The sequence below is a fragment of the Capsicum annuum genome, chromosome 5, assembly GCF_002878395.1.
Source record: "Capsicum annuum cultivar UCD-10X-F1 chromosome 5, UCD10Xv1.1, whole genome shotgun sequence".
NCBI classification, from domain to species: Eukaryota; Viridiplantae; Streptophyta; class Magnoliopsida; order Solanales; family Solanaceae; genus Capsicum; species Capsicum annuum.
In genome coordinates, this window is record NC_061115.1 from 41,161,854 (window position 1) to 41,172,684 (window position 10,831).

The window sequence follows — 10,831 nt, forward strand, 5'->3', positions numbered from 1 at the left end:
TGATTGTGTGACTTGTTTACACTCCCTCACATGTGTAGAAACCCACCCTACATTTATTTTTATTTATTTATTTTCTTTTAAAAAGCATCCAAGTGTTGGTCTATAGCAGTCTACGTAGATCACAGTGGTCTATGCCTAATTAAGAGATCCTTCGATATACCCGTACAAGTGTAGGTCTACGATAGACCATACCAGTCTACGATATATTTTAGTATCTAGTTGATGGATGACGTTGGTCATGATCTACGACGGTCTATTAACTTTCACCCCAATTCCAACAAATAAAATTATTGTTTCAACGATAACAAACGGTTAATTTTGCACTTAACATATCTTTTTTAACTTCATATATAAAGTCGTCACTCCCTCATTATTTTATTTCATTAACTTTGTTTTTATTTAAAACTTCTACAATGTCTCAAGAATCTCAAACATCCAATTCTAAAAAGATCCTAATTTGTCATTATGGGAATACAGTTGTCTTGAGGACGTCACGTATGGACTCAAATTCAGGTCGTAAATTTTATAACTGTGCAATTGCAAAAGTGAGCCGTGTATGTCTTTTTTATAATGTTAAGTTAATCGTTATGTAATTATAATTTATTTTCTAGGATAATGGTGCATTCTCGTTTTTTAAATGGCTCGATGAGCTATCACCTCCAAGCAGTCCATCAACATTGAGTCTGGGACGCGACACATCAAATTTTTATGGCTCCGCAAAATTTAATCTACTATGAAGGCTCCAATAATGCAAAGAAAATAGAGATTTTCTTATGAATTTGTTCAAAGAAGCCGAAGAACAAAGGGATCACCTTAAAGTATTGCTACATAACACCCAAATACAGAGGAATCAACTAAAACTAAAATTGATTTTGGCCGAAGAAAGAGAGAATTGCCTAAAAATGATGTTGTGTTCTATAATGCTAGTATTCGTTCTTTGGAAAAGTGTAACATGGATGTAGTGATATTGAATAAATAATAATACTTCTATTTTTCTACAATGTTAACACTATTTTTGATAGAATCATAGTTGATCAATCAACACATCAACTTAAAATGGAGCAGCATGGTAATGATAGACTATGAAAGACGTATACGAAAGATTAGCTAAACATTATATGAAATAAAAGAGAGTTTTAAATATACTACCAAACAGATCATTCAACACATTAACAATAAAATAATTCAAATGTCTTTTTCAAAAAATTTCCACCTCATCAGCGTAGGTGTTGTTGATTTCTTCAACGATATCCATGAACTCATCTTGTTTTTCTTCCTCACCTTCTTTTTTTCCTTCACTTTCAACAGCTGCTTCTTTCTGACCTTTTTTTTCTTCCTCAGCTTCTTTTTTTTCTTCCCCATTAGCAGCTTATTCTTTTTTTTTCACCAGTTGTAGCTTTATCAACCTCTTCTTTGTTAGTTTCTTCTTCTTCATCTTCATCAGTTGTTGCTCCTATTTTTTCAGCTTCTTCTTTTTCCTTGGCTTCTTTAACTACATCTCCTGTTTTTTCCTTTCCTTTTTCCTTAACTGATGGTGCTTCTTTTTCAAATTTTTCTTCTTCAGCTGAAGCTGCTTCTTTTACACTTTTTTCTTGGATATTGTCTTCTTTCATTTCTTCTTCTTCATCCTTCATTTCTTCTTATTTTTCCTCTTCCACCACAACAGAGGCCAAATCATCTATTTTACTCTTTTTTTTCTTCTTCTTCATTCCTTTTCGATTCACAAAGGTCCACATGCACTGTATCATCGTATTACAAAGTGTAACTAATATATAAAGCTGAAAATTCATTTACAACATCAATTATTAAATGAAGTTACCTCGCTCGTGTTGTCGCTCATCCTGTTCTTTTTTCTTTAGTCTTTTCTCTCTAATATAGGCAGCAATATCCAACACCACTTCCTCAAGTACAACAATATGCTTATGAAGATCCTCAGGGGATAAGGTATTCGCTGCATCTTTGGAGGTTCTTGAAGTATCATCATAACCAATGCGTACTTCAATGGGGTTACCACCTAAATCCCCATCATAATCACTATCCTCATTTGAAATAAGGACAGTCACCCCTTCTAACTCTTTCTTTAAGCCATCGATGACGTTATTCTTCACCTCATCCGTATATGGCTCAAAGATAATCATGTAATCCATCTTCGTCTCATGAACAATAGGGATGATGTATGGGTGTACGTTCTACAAAATATAAATTAACAATTACATAACATTCAATCCAACAGTAGTATTATTATTGCATAATAAACAATAAGCTCATACCTCGGTAACTTTTCCTTTGTACTTGAATGGACCACCTTAGACTATCTGGTCACTTTTTGTAGTGTGCCATCTATGGATACGAGGAATAAGAAAGGGCTCATCCATTGATTTTCCAGCAAATTTTCTAAGATGAGAAAAGGCCTCGTACATCCAAATATGTAATCAGTACAACAGACAAAAAAGGACTCAAAGTCTATAACAGAATATAAATAAAACAAGAATCTACGATAAACTAACTAAAGGGTTTATGGTAGATACCATGAATTCCTAGGGAAATCCAATGTAACGACCCAATTTACTGAACCAGAATGCTACATGGTGCTCATGACCCTGAGGGACCACAAGCTAACCCATAACTTATATTTGTACCTGTATACTACATAAGATAACTTAGTAATGCAGAAACATACACTGAAAGGCCATAAGGTTCAATACTGAACATAACTGAATGATATAACATCTGTGTGGGGTAATAGAATACCCAAAATAAAACTAAAAATACTGAAGTCTAAACATAATAGTCTGTATCTAGTCTATATCTAGTCTGAAAGCCTCTACCATCTGAAGAATATAAATAAGGAGATGATGGGACATGTCCCCAACTAACTCCAACTAATAAGCTAATCAGTAAGATAATAGAAAATCATTATGTTCTCGAAGGATGAGGACTCATTTCTACTCTGACTGCTGAAACTGGACTCTACTGTAGATTTGGAACTCATGTCTCTGAACCTATGGTGTAACATAAAAAGAAAGCACCATAGTGTAAATGCGTCAGTACATATGTACCGAGATTACATGTGAGGTAGGCTATATACAATGGTTCACATGCATGAATAATGAAAAAAAATTGTCTAACATGAACATGAGAATACATTCATAAATACGTAATTGTAACTGACAACATAATTTCATGATTGCTAAGTCTGTATACTGATAACGTGACGTGCTAGTAACTGATATGATTGATAACATGAAGGACTATATCTGAATAATGTTGATAGCATGGGTGACTGTACCTGAATAATGCTGATAACATGGGTGACTATATCTGACAGTCCTGAATCTGATAGAACTATCTGAGTTCCATACTATATCTAAATTGACTGTATCTGACAGCCCTAAAATCTGTAGAACTATCTGAGTTCTATTATTGAGACTGATTGACTGTATTTGACAGTCCTGATTCTGTAACATGAAACTATGGGAAGTAGTATCTAACCAACATGCCCCAAATATGCTATAATAGTTGAGTTGGGGTCTAATCTATACCCGGGTTAGAAGGGTGTCAATACTGCGCCACTGATAAGGATAACATGTGAGTAACCCTCATATAATAGGTAACTCTAGCGAGAACAGTGGGAACCCTTGCATAACAGGTTAAGCCACCTCATCCACCCTAATATAGCAGGCTACGATGTCTCAACCTATACTGGCTACATACTTCTGGAATGCAAGGGCTGCTTCTAAGAATCACACCCTCGTATAATAGGAAAGTCACCATCCTTGGGTTTACTTAGTGCTAATTTCTACTCCCATCTAAATGGACACTGAGCATGATTTACTGAACTAAACTGAGCATGGACCGAGTTACTGAATTTTTGTGGCTGATAAAATACTACTGATATCTAACAACTGACTGAGTCATGACATCATGGAGATTTTTCCTGAGTCATAAGACTATTTGAAGTCTGATAGTTCATAGCTTGACTTAGAGTATCATGAAAACATAACATGGATCTAGGCACACAACTAATATTTTAGGTACAAGTACCCCCAGGACTCGATAAATGGAAACTGACATGACTTGATATTCTTGAATACATGATTATCACCACAATACGTTTATTGATGCATTTCATCAAACGTCTAATAGGCATAAGCTTGTACATTTATGGGGATTTTCATGATATCATGCTAGTTAGACAAATTTCCTTCATCTAGGCATTTTATCAAACATATGAAAGGCATAGTACATGTAAACATTATGGTATAGCAATTAAACATCATGGTTCACTTATAATTTCATCATACAAGGTTTTAGTCATGAGATTTGATAAGTCTTTATCTATACTAATCAATCCATATGGAATTTATCATCAAATCATGGAATAGAAATCAATTCCTCATTTATCAACATGAAAGAGAACATACTAAGCATGAAAACATAAAGAAAATCCATAACTTGTAGTTAAAAAGGGATTCTTGGACTTCATGGACGAAAGGAGCCCATGAATGAACACTATGCATACCTTAAATCATGATTTTGTGAAGATTGATGGTGAAACCTTCTTGAAATTAGACCTTCTATGAAAACCCTAGCTTGAGTTCTTAAGAGTATTTGAGAAAAACATCAATATTTTGGATGAATAAGGGTTAAATCCTATTTTTGGAAGCTTATATAGGGGAACCAAATTGATCCTTTTAACCCTGGACACATAATTTAAATTTTTAGTGAAATTTCCCGAATTGGTCCCTGGGTGCGATGCGGCATTATCGCGTCGTGTCACTGGAAATTGACAAATGGGAAATTGCATGGTGGCGCGACGCGAAGCTATTGTGTTACCACTTTATCTATGAGCTGGAAGTTTGGCGCGACAAGCCAGTATCACAGAGCAACACAGGAATTTGACAATTTCCATTTGAGCTATCTCCGCAATGTGCTGAAGGCTCAGGTCAAACGTTGTCTCACTAAAAAAGCTCTAACTCTTCGCCCGGGTGTCGGATTTAGGCGAATTATATATCGATGGAAATCTTATTCAATTTTACACGTGATAGGAAGTGAAAATTAAGGAAGTACCATGTACATAAGAATGAATTCTTATTTCAAAGCAAGTTCTATCATCCTTGAGATGATTTTTGAGCTATGAAAAAGCACGGGTATTACAATATCTCCCCCTTGAGAACATTTGTCCTCGAATGAGACTGATTGAGAGGGAGAATAATAAACTAAACATGAATAACTGAAACATGATCTCATGACGGACGTGACTGACAAGCTGAACATAACATACTGAACATGCATATCTAATGCATGCGTAACAGATTCATAAATGCATAACTAAAAGTTCTGAAGAACTAAGTTTTCTCACAATGAGAATGCATGTCCGATGCATAACTCTATAACTGATCTAATACATGAATGCATGACTGAATATGTGGTGGTACTTGATACCAAGCTTATCATGGGAACATGAGCATGAGACTGAATACTAAGTTAGTGATGTACACTAATCATAAAACTGAGTAAGCTTAAGGAGAACTATTACCTTGAGCTTGATCTAAGTTAGCGGGGAAGAGGTGATAGTACTTGGTATGCATAATTTCTTCTGTTTCCCAAGTAGTTCCCTCGACGGACTGATTTTGCCAAAGAACTTTAACCAGAGGAACTTTTTTGTTCCTCAATCTATGAGTCTGATAGTCTAATATTTCAACTGGAATCTATTCATAAGATAGGTTGTTCTGAAAATCTATACTATGAATAGGGACTACGACTGATGAGTCACCTATACACTTCTTGAGCAAAGAGACATTGAAGACTAGATAAACTGAGGCTAGATCTGAAGGCAATTCGAGCTCATAAGCTAACTTGCCAAATCCACAGAGAATCTTGAAGGGGCCAACATATCGGGGACTGAACTTTCCCTTCTTGCCAAATCTCTTCAGTCCCTTCATAGGAGATATCTTGAGGTAGACATGATCACCAATCTCAAACTCGAGATCTTTTTTATGAACATCTGCATAAAACTTCTGTCGACTTTGAGGAGCCTGGAGTTTTTCTCTAATTAACTGAACTTTCTCTAAGGCGTCGACTACTAAGTCAAGATCGATGATTGAGGCCTCACTAGCATCAAACCAACCGATTAGATATATACATCTCCTACTATAGAGAGCTTCGAATGAAGCCATCTAAATACTGGAATGATAGCTATTGTTGTATACAAATTCAATCAAAGGAAAGTGGTCATCCCAACTACCCTTGAAATCAATTATACACGCCCTTAGCATATCTTCCAAAGTCTGAATGGTCCTTTCTGCTTGACCATCTATCTGAGAATGAAAGGTTATACTGAGATAAACTTGGGTACCAAGACCCTTTTATAATGCTTTCCAAAAATGAGAGGTGAACTGGGTACCTCTATTTAAGATAGTAGTCAACAGAACATCGTGCAATTTAACCAGCTCCTTAATGTAGAGCTTGGCATAATCTCGGCTGAATACTAGGTATGAACTGGAAGGAAAAGAGCTAATTTGGTCATTCTGTCTAGAATGACACAGTATGAATCATACTGACAATGAGTTTGAGGCAAACCCGTTATGAAGTCCATGTTCACAACTTCCCACCTCCAAGTAGGACCACTAGGCTTCTGATGCTCTATCTTAACTTGCTGACATGTAGAGCACTTAGCCACAAACTCTGAAATATCTCTTTTCATCCCACTCTACCAATAGATTTCTCGCAAATTATGGTACATATTAGTGGCCCCTGGATGAATAGAGTAACGCACACCATGCACTTCTGCAAGAATTCACTACCTTAAGTCATCTATGTCTGGAACACAGAGACAAACCTGACAACGAAGAACACCATCTCCCCCTTGGGAGAAAACCTTTTTTTTTATTATGAACAAACTCTTTTAGCTTGACAAGGATAGGATTCTTCTTTTTCTTTTATTTCACCTCAGAAACTAGAGATAATTCTGAACTACTCTGAATACATACACCACCCTCTAAAGAGTCAACTAAGTGAACGTCTAGTCTGGGAAGCTGGTGGACTTCCTAGACTAACTTCTTCTTACTATCATCAACATGAGAAATACTACCCATGGACAGTCTACTGAGAGCGTCGGCCACTATGTTGGCCTTTCCCGGATGACAGAGGACATTCATATCATAATCTTTCAAGAGCTCTAACCACCTTCTCTGATAAATATTGAGGTCTTTCTGAGAAAAGACATACTAAAGGATTTTATGATTTGTGAAGACATCTATATGAAAATCGTATAAATAATGCCTCCAAATCTTCAAGGAAAATACTACGGCTACTAATTCAAGATCATGAGTAGGATAATTCTTCTCATGAGGTTTAAGCTGTCTGGAGGCATAGGCTATGACCTTACCATGCTGCATGAGGAGTTGTATGAGGACACACCCTAAACCCACTCTAGATGCATCATAATATACTATGAAACCATCTGAACCATTTGGTAATGCTAGAACTAGAGCTGAGGTGAGTCGAGTCTTCAATTCCTGAAAACTCTTCTCGTAAATTTGACCACTGAAACTTGACTTTCTTCTGAGTTAATTTGTACATAGGGGATGCAATGGATGAAAATCCTTCAACAAACCGTCTGTAATAGCCAGCCAAACCAAAGAAACTCCTGATATCAGATGAAGAAATAGGGTGAGGCCAGTTTCTTACTGCTTCAATCTTTTGAGGATCTACTCTAATGCCATTACCGGAAATAATATGGCCAAGGAATGCTACTGATCTTAGCCAAAGCTCGCACTTACTGAATTTGGTGAATAGCTAATGATTTCTGAGAGTCTGGAGTACTATTTTGAGATGGTCTGCATGATCATGCTCAGTACAGAAATAGACCAGAATATCATCTATGAAGACTATGATGAACATGTCTAAGTACTGCTTGAATACACAGTTCATCAAATCTATGAAAGTGGCTGGGGCATTGGTAAGAACAAATGACATGAATAGAAATTTAAAGTGACCATACCGCGTACAGAAAGCTATCTTCAGGATGTCATTCTCTAACTCTGAGTTGATGATAGCTGAATCTAAGGTCTATCTTAGAGAAATAACTGGTACCCTGAAGTTGGTCAAACAAGTCATCGATTCTGGGAAGAGAATACTTGTTCTTGACCGTAACTTTATTGAGTTGACGGTAATCTATACACATTCTAAGAGAACCATCTTTCTTGTACACGAATAAGACTAATGCACCCCACGAGGAAACGTTGGGCCTAATGAATCCCTTATCTAAGAGATCCTTCAACTGTGCTTTCAGTTCCTTAATTTTTCTGGTACTATTCTATATGACAGAATAGAGATAGGCTGAGTATCTGAAAGAAGATCAATACCAAAGTCTATTTCCCTTTCAGGAGGAATTCCTGGAAGATCTTTGGGAAAAACATCTGAATATTCACTTACAACTGGAACTGATTCAAGACTAGGAGTATCGGAACAGAAATCTCTAACATGAACTAGATGATAAACACATCCCTTAGATATCAATTTCCTTGCCCGAAGGTAGGAAATAAGTTGACCATAAAATTGGATACACTACCCTTCCACTCTAGGACGGGTTCATTCGGGAACTAAAACTGAACTATTTTATTTCTGCAGTCGACTATGACATATTAGGAATGAATCCAATCCATGTCGAGAATGATATCAAAATCAGCCGTCTCTATTTTGACTAAGTCTGCTGAAGTGACTTTCTGAAATATCATAACCGGGTAGTTCCTATATACCCATCGGGCTATAATGGTTTTACCCACTGGGGTAGAGACTGAGAAGGGCTCTGCTAAAATTTCGGGACTAATTCTGAAATCAACTGCTATATAAAGAGTAACAAAAGACAAGGAAGCTCCTGGATCTAGCAAAGCGTAAACATGCACATAAAAGATGTGTAACGTACCAGTAACTACATCAAGAGAACTTTCCTGATTGTTTTGAGTATGTAGAGCATAGAGACGATTTGGGCATTGCCCGCTAGTAGTACTGGAAGTGGCACCCTTTGGGCGACCAAACTGAGCTGAAGAGTGATTCTGTTGACCCTGCGGACCTGGCTGTGGACAGTCTCTAACTCTATGGCCTGGCTTGCCAAAACCAAAATAAATGCCACTACCTTCTCTACACACACCCTGATGGTTCTTACCGCAAGTATGGCAAAGAGGATAGGTGCGGGCACTGCTAACACTACCCTAGGTCTTAATGCTTAGCGCTCTATCTTTGTTACCCTCTCTGAACTTAGGAACTGAGGCACTGGCTATAGAGGGATTTGGAACTGATAACTTAGGATTAAATTGAGAACGGTTTCCTCCTTCTGACTTAGGCTGAGCGAAGTTAAAACTACCTGTCTTCACTCTCTTATTTTGTTTCTCCCACGACTTAATCTTCTGCTCCTCTATCTGCTGAGCATGGATCACAAGTCTAGCTAAGGTCATGTCACTATTTAGCATGGAGGATCTTTACTCATTGACCACGTCGTCGTTCACCCTTGAAGTGAACTTAGTCATCTTGGAACTACTATTTGCAACCATATGAGGGGCATACCTGGCTAATTGAGTAAACTTAAAAGAATACTCTTTCACAGTCATATTGCGCTACCTGAGGTTGATGAACTCTATCACCTTGGCTTCTCTAAGCTCTTGGGGAAAGAATTTGTCTAAGAAAGCAGTAACAAACTTCTCTCACTCTATAGGACCTGCATCATCTGACCTTTCGGACTTCCACTATTTGAACCAAGCATGAACCACATACTGCAATTAGTATGCAGCTAGCTACAACTCTCACTAGTAATCACCCCCATGGTGTCTGTCACTTTCTAAACTTGACCTAAGAATTACTGAGGGTCTTCATCTACCTATGAACTGAGGAAGGTTGGAGGATTCATTTGGGTGAAGTCCCAAATTCTATATACGGCTGAGTTAGCCACTGGGTTGGCCGAAATGACTGTTGGCCATTCATTATAAGTAGCGATTGATTGCGTAAGAGTGCGTCCTCAACTCCACATGATAAACATGATCGCCCAAAGGTTCTACGGGATGAGGGGCTGACTTATTTCTTCTTTTAGGAGGTATGTTCTGAAATAAAGAGAAAAAGTGGATTACACTGAGAGAATGACTTGTGATTATACTCACAGGCATGACATGAATACTGAAAGAGGGGAAACTATTCTTAAACATGTCATAGCCTCTTTCACATAAATATGGCATGCAACACACCCATGTACAAGACTCTACTAGATGCAGCTTTCAGCCTTCCTAGGACTCTATTAAACCTTAGGCTACGATACCAAGTTTGTAACGACCCGATTTGCTGAACCGAAATGCTACACAGTTCTCATAAACCTGAGGGACCACAATCTAACCCATGACTGATATCTGTACCTGTATACTGCAAAAGATAACTTAATAATGCAGAAATATGCACTGAAAGGCCATAAGGTTCAATACTGAACATAACCGAATGATATAATATCTGTGTGGGATAATAGAATACCCAAAACAAACTGAAACTACTGAAGTCTAAAAATGATGGTCTGTTTCTTGTCTGCATCTAGTCTAAAAGTCTCTACTGTCTGAAGAATCTAAATAAGGAGTTAATGGGGCATGTCCCCAACTAACTCCAACTAATAAACTAATCAATAAGATAATAGAAAATCATTATGTCCTTGAAGGATAAGGATTCATTTCTACTCTGACTGCTGAAACTGGAATTTACTACTGATCTAGAACTCATATCTCTGAACCTATGATGTAACATAAAAAGAAAGCACCATAGCGTAAATGCGTCAGTACATGTGTACTGAGTATAC